At 38.0% G+C, this 15,639-nt stretch overlaps 1 protein-coding gene across 1 annotated transcript in view; it reads left to right on the top strand.

The window, feature by feature from the left end:
• LOC149559504 (centromere protein O) overlaps window positions 1–15,639 on the top strand; it is a 182,057-nt gene that overhangs the window by 68,698 nt on the left and 97,720 nt on the right. The gene's annotated exons all lie outside the window — the stretch shown is intronic.

Genomic DNA, 15,639 nt, shown 5'->3' with positions numbered 1-15,639 from the left:
GTGAATCCTTCCGTTCTGTTTATGTGTTCACGAATCCTCAGGCCATACTCGCACGACTCCCTCATCACTAATCTTGATTATCATTTGTTTTTAAACAAACCCACACTCGATATCCCTTGAAGGTTCATTATCATTTCAATGTTTTGCCTATGATATCCAATATCATGTGACATTGGGAGACACATAACCGACAACCGTGAGGAACCATTAAAACTTCACACATACTTTTGCATATCATTTTTGATTGGGATCATTGTGCATATTTGTTTCTACCATTTAATTTTCATTTTCGTCTTTGATTATTGCTAATTCTATGCACATAGGATATTGTCGTTTGTTGTTGGGATTAATACCACTGTATATTGGGCATGTCAATATATGAATGGTTTTCCAAATCTCTAGATTAGGGTCTGATGGTGGAGTTTGGTAACCACGATATCTCCTAATTTCCATGATGATAGCACCTTAGACGACATCATATAAAACAAGCCGACAGGTAGATTAGCATGTAGTCGGTAATTGTTATGTAGCCGACGGGCCCCTTCGGGAAGGTTTTTCGGAAAGTATATGTATACCATCCAAGATCATTGAAATGATCATTGGAAGCATTATGTAATCTCTTTGTCATATATGTGAATAATAAAAGGAGTACTGCTGTTACATGTTCTTGTTTATTGTCTGTATGCATTAATCTTTTTACCCCATACGGTAAACACTGTTTATAGATGCTATCATACATTTGGCACAATCAATGAAAGTAGTAGATCTTAAAAGCGAAAAGCACAACATTTTTGTGATTATTTGCTGCTGCTATATGTATCTATCTCTCACTGTGAAATCTGATGGTGGAATAACTTTTATATATATTGATGTATGTGCTGAACTGTTTTGAGCAAGAAAACACCAGTTCCTTATTACTACACATAAACTTAAGTCAATACTACAACTTGATTTCCAAAAATACCTTATCACATTTGCAAGCCTCTTATGGTAATTTTCTTCTTTACGTTCCATTATATCAATGACAACTTCATTAGGTTTTCAACATTATATTTCAAATGGAGGCTTAATTTTTTGCAAAAAATTAGGGCTCCATTTGTGGCTCTTGTTGGGGACATATGCTCCATGTGGGCATAATGAGATTCCAACTATCTCTAGACGAGCAGACAGAGCATCCATGTTGAACATGATGCATGGTCAAATTGGATGGTCCCCAGCCCCTCCAAAAGTGAACTTTGGTCCTTTCCTCTATCAAACACATAATTTTGATCATGTAACAGTTTGGATTTCCTGAATACAATGTCGTATTTCCTACAAACAATACTTATTGCTTCCACTTGATTAATGCAGTCTTTGATAACCATCTCATGTTCAACCTTCAAGAATCATAGTATGTGCTGTGGTCCGTGTTGAATGGAAGATCGCTATGCATTTGATTAATCATATTAGCATCTAGATTAAGCTCTTCTGCTTGGATGTCTGTAATGTCCCCTTTTTGGGACATTAGAGATATTGAAGACTTATTTTTTATAATGTTAAAATTGACTATGAGACGAAGACTCAAATTATTAAATGGTCAATTTAATGTTATAAAGAGGGCGAAAGGTCAAGGAGGAACAAGACGAAATGCCTTAAGGAAGTTGAAGAGCCACAAGGGAATAAGATGAAAGCCTGAGGGGAGCTGAAGAGTCTTTGGTTTGTGTATTAGGAAAGAGGCTCATTGCTGGATATGCTTGATTTATTATTCACTGCAGTTTTCTCTCTTGTGAGAGTCTCAGAAAGCACTCAGCTAGTTGGAGTACATAGCCCCTCGTGTTAGCAGATACTGGACGCAAAACCACTGTCCGGGGAGACATCAGTTTAGGTGTTTCACGTGTGCTTACAGGTTTTTATTCTAGTATTCCAATTTGACTGTTAATCTATATTAACGATTGGACTTGTAGTGCTGGTTATTGTATTGCTGTTGTATAATGCAATAACGTATTGTAAGGAGTTATAAGAGTTTGCTGGTTTTATCTCACTGGTTTGTAACACATGGTTATATGATTGATTGTGGCAACTATCCAATAAATAAATAAATAAATAAATATATCTATCTTGGATGTTATTGTGAAATAATGGGTTATATTGTTGTGGAGAATCTTTTGGTTTTATTATAGCAGTGTATTTGATTTGCCTGTATCTGAGTTTGAATGTTATATCTAAGAAGTTGACTAAATCTCTATTGGGATTTCTACTGGTTTTCGATTGTGCTGGAAACTATCTACAATTGTTTTATTTTTGATTATATTGTTAAAAGAGAAATCAGTAAATATCTGGTTCGGGATCTCTCAGTGGTATCAGAGCTGGTCTTCCTGCCAGCCTGTGAAGTTATATCAGAGCAGTGTTTTCTACTAGCTGGTGTGGTTATTGGAAATCGATAGTTAATCCTTATCAAAATTTATCAGAGCCAAATGTCCAACTGTCCTGTGGAGTTTGCAAAAAACTGAGATTCACTAGGGTTTAATCATAACCGATGTATCTTGTTCTATGAGGCTTAAAGATAAGAGAGAAGTTTTATTAAATTCCTAACATTGAGGAGTTTATTGTGAAACACAATTTTAGAAAGGGATTTATCATTTTTGAAAACCCCAAAATGTATGAGAGATTCTTTTCTCTGAGATTCATGATAAATCTACAGTAAGATTGAAGGTACAACGCTCCTAGAATATCGTTTTGCAATAAGGGAGATGGTTTTAGTTTCAGTTTAAAGTTCAAAAAACCATTTTCAATATCATGGGATAGCAAATGCAAGATTAAGCAAATGCAAGATTAAGGTCGGATGACAGAAAAACATAATCGAAGTCCGGTGATCAGAAGTTGAAAGTAACTAGCCTATTGCAACAAGAATATATGTGCAACCTCCAAACCGGGTTTGCATTATCCAGGTTCAACTAATTTTGATATAATTCGCTTCTAGATTTTCATCAAAGAAAACGATAGGAACTTTGTGAGTTCTTGAACATTCTGCAAAATTGGAATAATCTATAAAAGAAGAGATACGAAGTTTAAAAGATAGTCTCAGGAGGAGGAGAAGACAATCCAAAAACTTGTCAAAAGAGTGTAGGACTCAAGGCAATCAACATTTATATTTGTTCAGGATGATGCTTTGAAAGAGAGTTGATGAAGTGAAATTACCACCACCTTGGTTGTATACAAGGGCAGCGGTTTTCCATACAGTGAGCTCACGGGATAGTGGCTAGATACCAGTAGACGTAAATCCAACTCACATAACTAGTTTGCAGTGAATATCATCCACCAAAGGTGGAATGAATGGCATAATACTGGGAACAACAGTGACATCTGTGATAGCCACCGGACTGGATAGGAGTTGAGAGTGGCAAATGCGAGATTGACTGGAGTGAGCACGGAAGGGACTCTTGGTGTTTCACATCTCTTGCACTTAGTAACCATATGAAGGTTGACTCTTTCCAACACACATGATTTCAGCAACTTAGTCTGTTCTAACAATATCATAGTGGAAGGCCGCACTTGATCAAGCGCTTGGAGTGATGACGGGTTGAAATCCTTACTGCTCTCTCCAAATGCTGTGAACGACAGTCACCATTAGTACGGGTTGATAATTGTAGGCAACAGTGATAGCCACAGCCGAAGCCGCACGGTGAGGAAGCGTTATAAAATAATTCTCTTGAGCTTTCTGTTACAAAAGAATCAATGAATTTCTGGAATTTTCCTTAGAAGTCGAAATCGAATATAAGAGTAAAAAGAATGGGGTTGGGTTATCGAAGTCGAGACTGAATGATTTAGACAAATGGTAGTGAACTACCTCAAATAGCAAACACGAGGGCAGAAAATACAGGTGTAGCATTCTATGCGTGTAATGACAAAGAGGTGGTGGTGGTCAAGAAACGTAGCATGCATAGGTGGCTACGTTTATTCTTTATAACGGCGGTATGACTCTAATCTTGGCAATCAACAAATGGTGAATGGAAATTGGCATTGCTAATGTTCTGTGGTAGTTGTTTGTGGAAGACACACTAGCCATTAAGTAGTTGCGAAAAGTTGTATCATATAAGTAATCAATTGGACAGCATGCCACCAAAGCTTCTAATGAGAGTGGAAATGAAGATGGTGAATGTGAACCTGAGTACACTCTAGCTGGTCGAGCATTGAAAAATAAATTAGCAAAGCTTTGAGCTCAGCAGAAAGAATGCACAGAAGGTAGTGGAGAGAGATCTAGAATATTTATAGAGAATAATCATTCCCAAGGTGTTGATTTGTATTGCAGTCTTCCATTGCAACAGCTCAGAGACGTGAATATTACTGTGAATTAAAAAATAGATGCAAGAGGTAAAGATGAAGGAATGTGCAAACAAGAAAGTACAAGCTGTCATCCTCAAGTGGAGCAGTGTGCCACACCATCATTTGGGTTTCATGGTCCGCACATACTGAACAACAGTAAAATGGAAAATCATAATCCAGTTTTGCCATTTTATGGAGGGCAATCATTAGCAGTTGACAAGATCCCATTTTGTAATGTCCCCTTTTTCTGGGACATTATATTTCTGTGTGGCTAGCTCACTTCGCCTAGGTTTTGGGGGCAAAAAGGTTCTTTATAGGGTTGAATTCGAGATTTGGCCTAGTCATTTCCAGTTCCAGACCCATCAGAGCAATTTTGGTAGGTTGTCCAGATGCTTACTATTTTTAGTAACTAATCAGAGCTCAATATTTTCGGCACCTCAGTGCTGGGTTGGAAGCGTCTCGCTAAGAGCTTTCCAACGAGCTATTGCACATCCTCATCAGAGTTAATTTTGCCAGTTATTTTAATGCTTGATGACTATATGGTTTACTGACTAAGTGACTGTTAAAGTTCATTTAACTTGTCACTTTATTTAAAAAAGGTACTATGTTCACTTAAGTGACTAAAGGACAAAAAAGTTGCTTTATCCCACATTGCTTGAATGAGCGTGCATCTCATTGGGAAAAGTAATAAAGGTACAACAAGCTCCACTTGAGAGGATATATGAAGAATATAATATTCAAAACAAATATTAATTTGGGAGTTGGAAATAGTTGCTGGTTATTTCTTCTAGGAAGCAAAACCTTGAAGAATCTTTGAAGGTTGGACGCAAACCTAGCCTTCTTTCAGGTTTATTTATATTTCCAATCTGACTGTTATTTCTGTGTATAAGATTGGATTATTTGGATTGTTGCACGTTATTGTATTGTTGTTGTATAATACAGTAACATTACTTGACAACCATTTGTGTTAATTCTTGATTTATGTATGTATTTGTGAATATTGGAGGAAATAAACGAACTTTTCTGAGTTTTCTTGTATTTGAATCTGCTGGTTATAAATCTATTAAAGTTTTGGAAATTGTATCAAGTATTGGTCTTTTATTCGCTTTTGAAAATTGCACATTTTTATCAAGGGTTTTTGGAAAATATCCGAAAGGGATATTACACATTTCAACCTTACACTTCAGTGAAGTCAGTGCAAATCTCACAGGTAGGTATAGGTTGGAAACAATTTCTTGAAACAGTTCCTGAAAAGACACAAAATTATAACTTCTCTCCAGTCAGTTGGCAAGAAAGCTTCACAACAAGAGAACGTTGTGAGTGGAAAAGAACACAAAGTTTCAGAATCTCAAGGAAAAAACTCTCAAGGTTTGATTTTTTTCTTGCGCCAGAGATGACACTGAATCCAATCTTGTCAGGTAGGGAAGGAGATGAAAGGAAAATGCTGTATAAGCATGGAATAGGTGATGTTTCTAATAGCTCACACCATTCTTTGGCAAAATCTGTTGATAGTCAGCAGCAGCATTACAAGAGCCTTGGACAAGAAAGTCGTTCTTTTATTTGGGTGCCACCCAATGTTCCTGCTAACCAGGTTGTCTCACCATCAGGTTTCCGTTCGGGGAGGGTTCCATATTTACATTCCATTGTAGATGTTAGCAAGTTTGTTCCTCATGGAAAAATTCCTGTGCTGCATACTCCTTTAGATGAAAAGTGTAAATCACAACTGCCAACTGTAAAAACCACCACAATCATCATGTGTTTCCAAAATCTTCATCAGCATTAAATATTTAAAACATTTATGATCCATTGCAAGATCTGCCAGTTGTCACTTCAGTAACTAATATAAGGTCACAGTGAAAGGACACATTTCATAATCATCAACCAGCTGTAATTGCACGGGGAGTAGTGACATTTGCATATGGGCTAACTTCTGGTTATATTTCATATGCCAGAGATATGGGCTTATTTGCTACTATTGGTAATAGGCATAGAGATATGATGAAACTACAAGAACGATTAGCCTAGGAGTCTGAAGCCGACATGAGAGCATAAATCCTTGACATTTATGGAGAGTATGAAATACTTCCTACCAGAATTCAAAATGAGTTATCATTCAATGATTACTTGGATTTTCATTTAGAGCACCAAAATAGAACTAACACGACAAAAAGGAAGTATTTTAAATTAACTTAAGATCTCCTTGCAAAAGACCAATGCAAAACTATGTATGATGAATGTCTAGCAGATCAAGGTCATAAAATTGAGGTTTTTGAAGTAGAAGGGCAGTCAACTACCATTGACTTATAGCTTTCCAATGACCATGTAGAAGACGTTACCTAGGGTACAAGTTTTTTATGTTGGTGAATTGGAAGTTAGTGTTGACAAACAGGCGGATGAGGACGGTTACACACGAGGTAATAACAGATTGGAAATTTTGTGTGATGAACCATATAGTACCTACGCCCATGATAGAAATTCAGAGGAACAATCCAAGATGACACTATAAGACGATGAGCTGTATCAACATGATAATGCAATGCATGCATTCAGAAACCAGCTGAAGGTTAACGGAGAAATGGTTATGGCATCTTTGGTATGCTACGATAGCACTCACAAGGTGATTGAGGATCTCTACAAGAAGGTTCAAAGGGGAGTGGAAGTAGAATGACTTGTTTTTGATTTGCAAGTGATCAAAATATGCCTTGAAACTATGAAATCAGAATACCTGTATTTGCTTTTCAACAGGGATAACATTCTTAAGATTGCTGTGAAACATATTGATCAGTTGAATAAAGAGAGGCATGAGATTAAGGAGCTCAATAGAGGGCTTAGGGAAACATAGGAGGCACTGAATGATGTTCAGATTTCCTTTCAAGAAGTCGAAAATCAGACGAAGATCATGAATCACTCTCGGGAACATGAGGGTAAAGCATGAGTTTTTCAAAAAAGTCATTGTTGAGCTTGATAGCATTCAACAAACTTATGATTTCGATAGTTGCCTTAAAAGACCCAGTACCAAAGTTTCAGATTACATTCAGCTTATCGATAGCCTTGTGTTTGAAGTAGATGCTGATTGGATTTTCGATAATCCTCTTTTTGAGGTAAACGAGGACTCTCCTTTTGATTATTATAATGAAGATGATTCTGATTTCAGGATATGGAATCCTGGTATGATTCCTAGCAAGGAATATGGTTCACAGGATGGAAATGGTGATTTGACTACGGTTGTGCATCATAGGAATAGTCCACTTTGGGTTCCTAATGTCACATTATACAAAAGTTGGTTGGATTATTTACATCAGCCTTTGGATAGCTTTTGGTGCAGTTTTGAGGAGAGTTATATGTTGATCATAGGGAATGTTCTTTCAGCTTCATTCTTATTCATAGTACCTATGAACTTGGAGATTCTCTAGATTGAAGATGACAGTTTGGTATTTGTTACACCTAGGGTGTTACACTCAGTTTTTGAGCGACCTGTTTAGTACGTCATCTATTTAGGTTGGTTTGTCATCATCTTCTAGGTTATGCATAGTTCACTGATACATTTCTATCTTATCATATCGGTTGGTTATGACAATAGGGTTTGGGATCGAGGTGCTGATTATATGTATTTATGGCTTGTTCAAGATCTTGTTGTAATTCTTTTAAGTTTGAGTTCGGATTCAGTGGTATCAGTGATAATCAAAGTTGTTCAGTTCATTGGGGTAGAGTTTTTTCGGAGAGTTATATGGGATCTAGGGATCCGATTGAGAGATAGATTGCAGAGTGATATCTTGCTTCGCAGTATAGATGGAATTGTTTTCAGTTTGGGCTACAATGCTACTTGTAGATTTGTATGGGATCCTAGTACTGATTGCTTGAGGACAAGCAATTTTAAGGAGGGGAGATTTGTAATGTCCCCTTTTTGGGACATTAGAGATATTCAAGACTTATTTTTTATAATGTTAAAATTGACTACGAGACAAAGACTTAGATTATTAAAAGGTCAATTTAATGTTATAAAAAGGGCAAAAAGACAAGGAGGAACAAGATGAAATGCCTTAAGGAAGTTGAAGAGCCACAAGGGAATAAGATGAAAGCTTGAGGGGAGTCGAAGAGTTTTGGTTTGTGTATTAAAAAGGGAAAGAGGCTTATTGCTGGATATGCTTGATTTATTATTCATTTCAATTTTCTCTCTTGTGAGAGTCTCAGAAAGCTTCAACTTTCAGCTAGTTGGAGGATGTAGCCCCTCATGCTGGTAGACAATGGATGCAAACCCATTGTTTGGGGAGACATCAGTTCAGACGTTTCACGTGCGCTTATAGGTTTTTATTCTAGTATTCCAATATGACTGTTAATCTGTATTAAGGGTCGGACTTGTAGTGTTGGTTATTGTATTGTTGTTGTATAATAAGAGTTTGCTGGTTTTATCTTATTGGTTTGTAACACATAGTTATATGCTCGAGATCTTGGATGTTATTGTGAAATAATGGGTTATATTCTTGTGGAGAATCTTTTGGTTTTATTATAGCACTGTATTCCATTTGTCTGTATTTGAGTTTGAATGTTATATTTAAGAAGAAGCTTACTAAATCTCTATTGGGATTTCTATTGGTTTTCGATTGTGCTGAAAACTATCTGCAATGCTTTTTTCTGATTATATTGTTAAAAGAGAAATCGGTAAATATCCGGTTCGAGATATTTCAATGTCCCTATGCACACAATCCTTTTGAGCCCCATACTCTGAATGCATATTCTTTCCACAATAAGATTTTGAAGATGATCCACATTTAAAAAAGATCTCTTCACATATATCACGGGTATGATCAGATGAGCGATCATCATATCTATCTTTCAATCTATCTTCCTCATCTTGCTTGGTTGATTCCATCTCATTATACAACTTGTAATGTCCCTTTTTTTAGCATTCATAGCATGATGTTGTCGTTAGCCTATTTCCCCACGGTCCCGTAGGCTAACCAGGACATTAAAGGGACTTAGAGGCCATTTGGCCTAGATAGTTTCAGTTGCAGGTCTTTCTGAGGGGTTTTGAGGCAACTTTGGGCATACTTACTATTTATAGTAAGTGATCTTGGATATGGTCAGACATCCAGTGGTAGCGGTATGTCGATGATAATTGTTTAAAATCGGCAAGAAGACTTGTTTATCATTGATAAGATTTGTTATGCATTGATAAAGCTGTTTTATAAAGTTAAATTTAAATATTTAACTTTATTAATGCATAGACTATAGTTTGTGGGAAATATTTAAATTAAAAGAGTCCCTTTTATTTTATAACACATTGGAGACATAAGTTACATAAAGGGAGTGATGTTTTATCCCACATTGAGAAAACGAAGGATTGAGCTCTTGTGAGAACACTATAAAAGAAAGGGAAGAGCTTCTTTTTAGTATGCTTGGAAATATCAAAGAAATTGGAAATTTTTTTGGAGATTATGTCTCAATAGTTTGAAGGACAAAATCCCTTCAAGCTGGAAATCTTGATGCCATTGAAAGATATGGTCTTGAGATTTAACATGGTAGCAGTCTGAAAAAGTGGAACCGAAAAAGCAGGCTGAAAAAGCAGTCCGAAAAAGCAGAACCGAAAAAACAGGTTGAAAAAGCAGTCCGTAAAAGCAGTTCAAAAAGCAGATCCGAAAAAGCAGTTCGAAAAAGAAAATCGGAAAAGCAAAGCAGAAGGGGCAGCATTGAAGGAAATTATTACAACCATCTACAACCAGGTTCCCTTGTTAGTATTGTTTTAGGGTATTATAAGTTTCAGCTGTAAGTGTGCATTATACCAGCATTATCATTTTGTAATCTATGTAAATGCCAAAAGTATTGGCCATATTTCATGAGCATTGTATTTGAAATTTCATTGCAATTAAGAAGATAATAGTTGCTAGTGTCATTTAAGCAATTCAATATCATTATTTATCAGCTAGTTAGTTTGCATACCAACTGTTTGTAAAAATGCCAGTTGGCTGTAGGTATACATTTCTCATGCTTAGATCATATATATGCACTGAATATTGTCAAAATTAGCAGCACACTCATGTTAGGTCATTGTGTAGTCCTTTTGGAGTCATCTAGCACAAGATTCTCATTGATGCAAATTGAAGAAAGAGTCATTTAAAGCCAGCTAAAATACTATATCAGTCATACGTCCCTTGCATGTGAATTGTTTGATGAAATTCCTTGAGCTTTCATCAGCTTTTTTGAGAGCAGATTTGAGGAGGGACATTACACAACTCCTACCCATAGGATGAATTGAAAGACACCTTACCTTTTGAATGCGTATTACGAGTTTCATCAACTTCATTAGGCCTACTATCTTCATCATGATGCTGATGGGCTCGATTGCATAAATGACCCTCTTCAAATAATGGATTAGAGAATATAAAGAACTCAGACATATCTGTTTACTGTATAGGGTAAACGGATACTTATCGCATGTAGTACAGTAAGATATAACACATAACAGATACTTTATTCATGAACACAATATGCACTTAAATGCTTATAATATGATTATGATGATTACAGTGATGTTCCAAAGTCCCTTCCGGATGGTCTACATATACTTTCCCGAAGGCGTGACTCAACTATCACGCGCCTTTTCAGACAATTCTACCCGTCGGCTACAATATAGAATTTATTGACATCATCCCCCCAAGAAGAAAGGTCGTCTCCAGACGACAATTACAAAATTACCGAGACATATTAACAAAATGGAATACATTACCTGTGACTAACTATAACAGGATAGATCTTTTTCCTTCATATCACATTTACATTCCTCCCGTGCCTGCACCAAACTGGTCTCCAAAAACACGTTGCATTTGTAGTCTCACAATACTGTCTCCCTAGCCAAGCTTACCTTGATAGCTACCCATGCTGCCTTCTCTGCTTCCAACTCTTGGGTACACTGAGCCAAGGGTCAGCCTACTGCCTCCAACTGGATGGTCGCCTCCTCCCGAGCTTCTATGCATCCACCAAGACAGCCTCAATTCCAATCAACACCTACTTTGAGTGCCTTAAAGCGTATCATCCCTCTCAAACGGCTTGCTTCAGTGCTCTCTCCACCTCTGGCACACAAAGACTCTATGGCTGTAGCAACTCTAGGTCTCATCAACTGGTCACAGTTCCCACGACTGATAACTGAATTGACCGGGGGTCTGGGGGCAGCACCCCTAGCGGGGTCGAGGGGCAGAGACTCAAGCGCGCTCCTTGTCGCGATATAAGGTGGGGTTGAGGGGTAGTGTCCCTGCCGCCAAGACCAAATTGGCACGCTCAAACCCACACAGAAATCCATGGAACACACCGCTTTTGTGATTTTCTTTCAATCCCATACTCTTTTTGCAAACTGCTTATGTTTTACTACTTGTTTATGTCTTTCCCTTCCCTTCAGTATCATACCTTATTCATTGTGAACTGTTTTGATTTGTCATCATTTAAAAAAAAAAAGCTTCCTACCATACTCTGGTATGCTGTAATTATGCCTTGTTTCCTTGATTGTGTGGGCCGTACATTACTATTTTGTGCTTTGATTGGCTTCGTTTTTGCTTGCTGTACGGTACCTGATGTGAGATGTGAATGCTGTACGGTGTTATTGTTGTTCTCTCTGTAACTTCCTATTGTCGTATGATCACTTCCTTCTGTCAACCTTCTTGATCATACGATGCATCTAGCACATGTTCCCCTTCCGACTTACCGTTCACCGCATTTCAACTGTACATTTGGTCTCCTTCTAGCTAAGGATCGTACAGTATCAATTCTTACCTGATGGTCGCTGCTTCTTTACCATATGGTGCTTCACTAATTTGAATGGGACTGTATTTGGTAATATCGTACGGTGTTTCAAGTGTTCCCTTCTCTGTGTAAGCCGTACGATTGTATGGTAGTCCTTCCTTCCAAAGTGCTATCTATACAGTTGTCCTTCCTTCTAGTCCATATGATATTGTTTTAGTACTCTTCGACTCCAAATCATTCACCTGCAGGCCGTACAGTATCCATTGTGCCTTCTCGTGTTCTGTATGGTGGTCTATTTGACCTCTCCCTTTATTCTAGTGGTTGTACGGTGTCAGCTTCTTTACTATTAAACTGTATGGTAACATTTCCTTCCTAATCATGATTGTACGGTATGTTTATATGCTTCTAATTTGTGACCATATGACATAGTTTTTACTTCCTTGTTTTCCCCGATGTCATATAATATGAATTACACTCTTCCTTGATTGATGCTCGGTGTCCATACATTATGCTCATTTTGACTGCTTCCTATTGTACCGACTTATTATAATTACTTATATTTACATATGCACACTTATTATTATGTTTATACTCTTTCTGAGTTGTTCAAAGGCATGTTATTTCTTTCATGATAAACTTTCAACTTCGACCCATTCACTGCATTGGGTACTTCTTTCTTGTCGAGTGTTCATAATTTTATTGCTCCATTATCCCAACTTTGTGGATCTTCTATGGTCTTACCCATTTCACTGCAAACTTTCCTAACCTGATCTCGTTACGTCCATTATACTTTTAAACTAATTGGTCCGGTTGAAATTTGTTCAATTTTAAAAGCTTGTCATGCCATGCCTTATGCCTATTCTGTGTAACCTCCGTGGCCCATTGTGCCTACAATCGTTGCTTGTCCAATTTATTTTAAATTGTATAATCTCTCCCTTAGACTTTTCATATCTCCCAATTTGTTCTTGATCGCAATCCTTAAACTTGGTACCATGAATTTCGTCGGCTGCAACTCCTTACCATCAATAAATGTATTCTTGATTTTAGAACCTTCACTCCGTACTGCAGAAGTTTTTATTAAGCCCTTCTTTTTTGTTTCTTGTGCAGACTGTACGATGTGTTTTCCTTGCTGCTGATACCTTTTTACTAAATCCGTGGTGCGGTGTAACCTTTTCTTTCCGCGCGGTCCATTCATTGGGAACTGTATGGTGGAATCTTTCCTTTTTCGGGGTTCGTACGGTATGTTCTTCCTTTTGTACTGGCCATACGGTATATTCTTTCCTTCAACTTCAGCCGTAACCGCCTTGCCTTCGTTCGCTTCTCTATATTCCTTCGGACATTCATTTTCCTCTCCTTTATTATCTTCCTTGACCCTTAACATATTATAGCTCAGAAAGAGCTCGTAGTCCTCCATCTGCCAGTGTAGTAGGTCATTCACCGAGTCCAAGTCATCATCGTTAGACCCTCCTTCTAATCTCAATACTCCTTCATTAGGTTCCATTCTCTTCTTCCCCTCATTCTGCCATCTACCTTTGCCTTCAAAATCCGACAATGCTGCCTTCTTGCCTATCATCTGTGTGTGTAAGTCGATTACAAATCTTCGGCCTCCACGTTCTATGGATAGGGTATTTCATTTCCAATCATATTTCACCTTCGCTTGTACCAGCCAGCCCCCTTCAAGGATAGCGTCATACCCTTGTCTTTTTAGCTGAATGACCACGAAATCCAATAGAAATGGTTGCGTTTCGATGGTTATTGGCTGCACCATCAAGGTCCCCTATGGCTTGATTCTGTGCTGATCGGCAGTGAGTAATTGAAATATAGGTTGTCACAACGTAGGTTGTCCTAACTTTTTCGATATATCCTCCAGTAACACGTTTACGCCTGACCCTCCATCCACGATTATGTCTGTAAGTACTGTTCCTAGGATACCCATTTCTACTACCGTCGAATGTCTTCCCGTAGTGAGTGCCAATAGCATTGGGTCTGTTGCAGTCGCTCCGCTACCATTCTTTCCTATTTCTTCCATTTCTTTCGAGAGTTGTGTCGTGTTCAGTATCACCGTTTGCAACTGAGGCATTATAAGGTCATTTAATTTTATAGGAACTTCTATTTCCAGTACCCGCCTGATCATGTTTTGTTCATCAAGTTTCTCTTCAAGGTGCCAATAGTGTCTTTTGTTTGTACTTTCAGCTTCCATTTGTTTCTCTAATTCTGTTCGTGCTTGCTACAACCTCCTCTTTTCTTCTTCTGCATCAGGGTACTTTACCTTCTTTGCTTGCTCACGAGTAATGGTTAATGTTTCCTCATCACATGTTTCGATGCTTAATAGATTCACCACCTGCTTCAAACATTTCGAATCCTCGTGGTCTCCCAGACCACACCATCTGCATAATAGCTGCGGCATCTCCTTTGTGGTATAATCTCTAGTGAAGTGCCCCTAGAGGTTGCACGCACGACATTGTATCATCGATTGTCTACTCGAGTCATACTGTATCTGACTTCGGCCTTCATTGTTATTGTTATTGTTATTATTATTACCACCTCGTCCACGTTGGTAACCTCCTGAGATTGCGTCATTGGTTGTGTTTGTTCCTGCTTTGGCGGATACTTCTTGCGTCAGTAGCACTTGTTGATGTCCCTTTGTCTTCATATTGAACAGACATTCCTTTGTGGAATGTTCCACAGTCTGGCAGATATTGCAAAATTGTGTTTTTGGACAGGAGCCCTTTGTGTGGCCCTCTTACAGTCCATACACCACAATTTTCCCTTCATCGAGTTAGGATGCTTTTTTAGATTTTTAAATTTTTTCATCATCCATAACATATCGTTTTACAATGCTGGAACTTTCTTATTTGATTCTTCCTTGCTGTTGCTACTTTTAGAAGATGAATCGTTTGAGTCCGACGATTTGTGCTTCTTGCTTTGTTTTTGCTCTCCAGATCCATCACCTTATTATACGCATCTGTGTACGATGCTAGAGGTACAATCTTCATTTTCTTCTTTAGTGCTGGCCGTAGCCCTTCAACAAACCATTGTTTCTTTAATCCGCTAGTCGGTAGGCTCTCCATCTTCCCTACCAAGTCTTTTAGCCTTTTTGCATATACAAGAATCGTTTCATTCTTCCCCTATTTCGTACTGTATATTTCTGTTACGATTTCGTTATCATCCCTTAGAAGTCGAAACTTTGCTATGAACTCCTTTCTAACATCTGCCCATGTAGTTAATTTCTAAGGATTGACATCTGCAAAACCAATCAATTGCTACACCCTGTAAGGTTGCTGGAAACTGTCGGACCTAGTCATCTTGGTTCATTACACTGTTTGCTGTCCATATTGTTTCACATGTCTTCTAGTGTTTGATTGGATTTGCCGTCTCGTCATCATTGAACTTCAACAAATTTTTTTTTGGTCCTGCCATTACTACTTTTGAAGTGGTGGTACTTGCTGCACACACACGTTATTCTGCATACCCACTTTGTTCTTAGTACCCGCTGTTTCGGACAACCACCCTACTTCCAACAATTGCGTTGCCTAGTGAGAAAAGATCTTCCTCAAGCAAAGTTGTTTGATTCTCTACCTGTATCCTTTCATTGGGTGTATCGGG

This window comes from Cupressus sempervirens, chromosome 5 (assembly GCF_028749045.1).
Source record: "Cupressus sempervirens isolate cs-2001-9-10 chromosome 5, ASM2874904v1, whole genome shotgun sequence".
Lineage (NCBI taxonomy): Eukaryota > Viridiplantae > Streptophyta > Pinopsida > Cupressales > Cupressaceae > Cupressus > Cupressus sempervirens.
The sequence above is the reverse complement of the archived record's forward strand: the minus strand, read 5'-3'. Positions and strand labels throughout refer to the sequence as shown.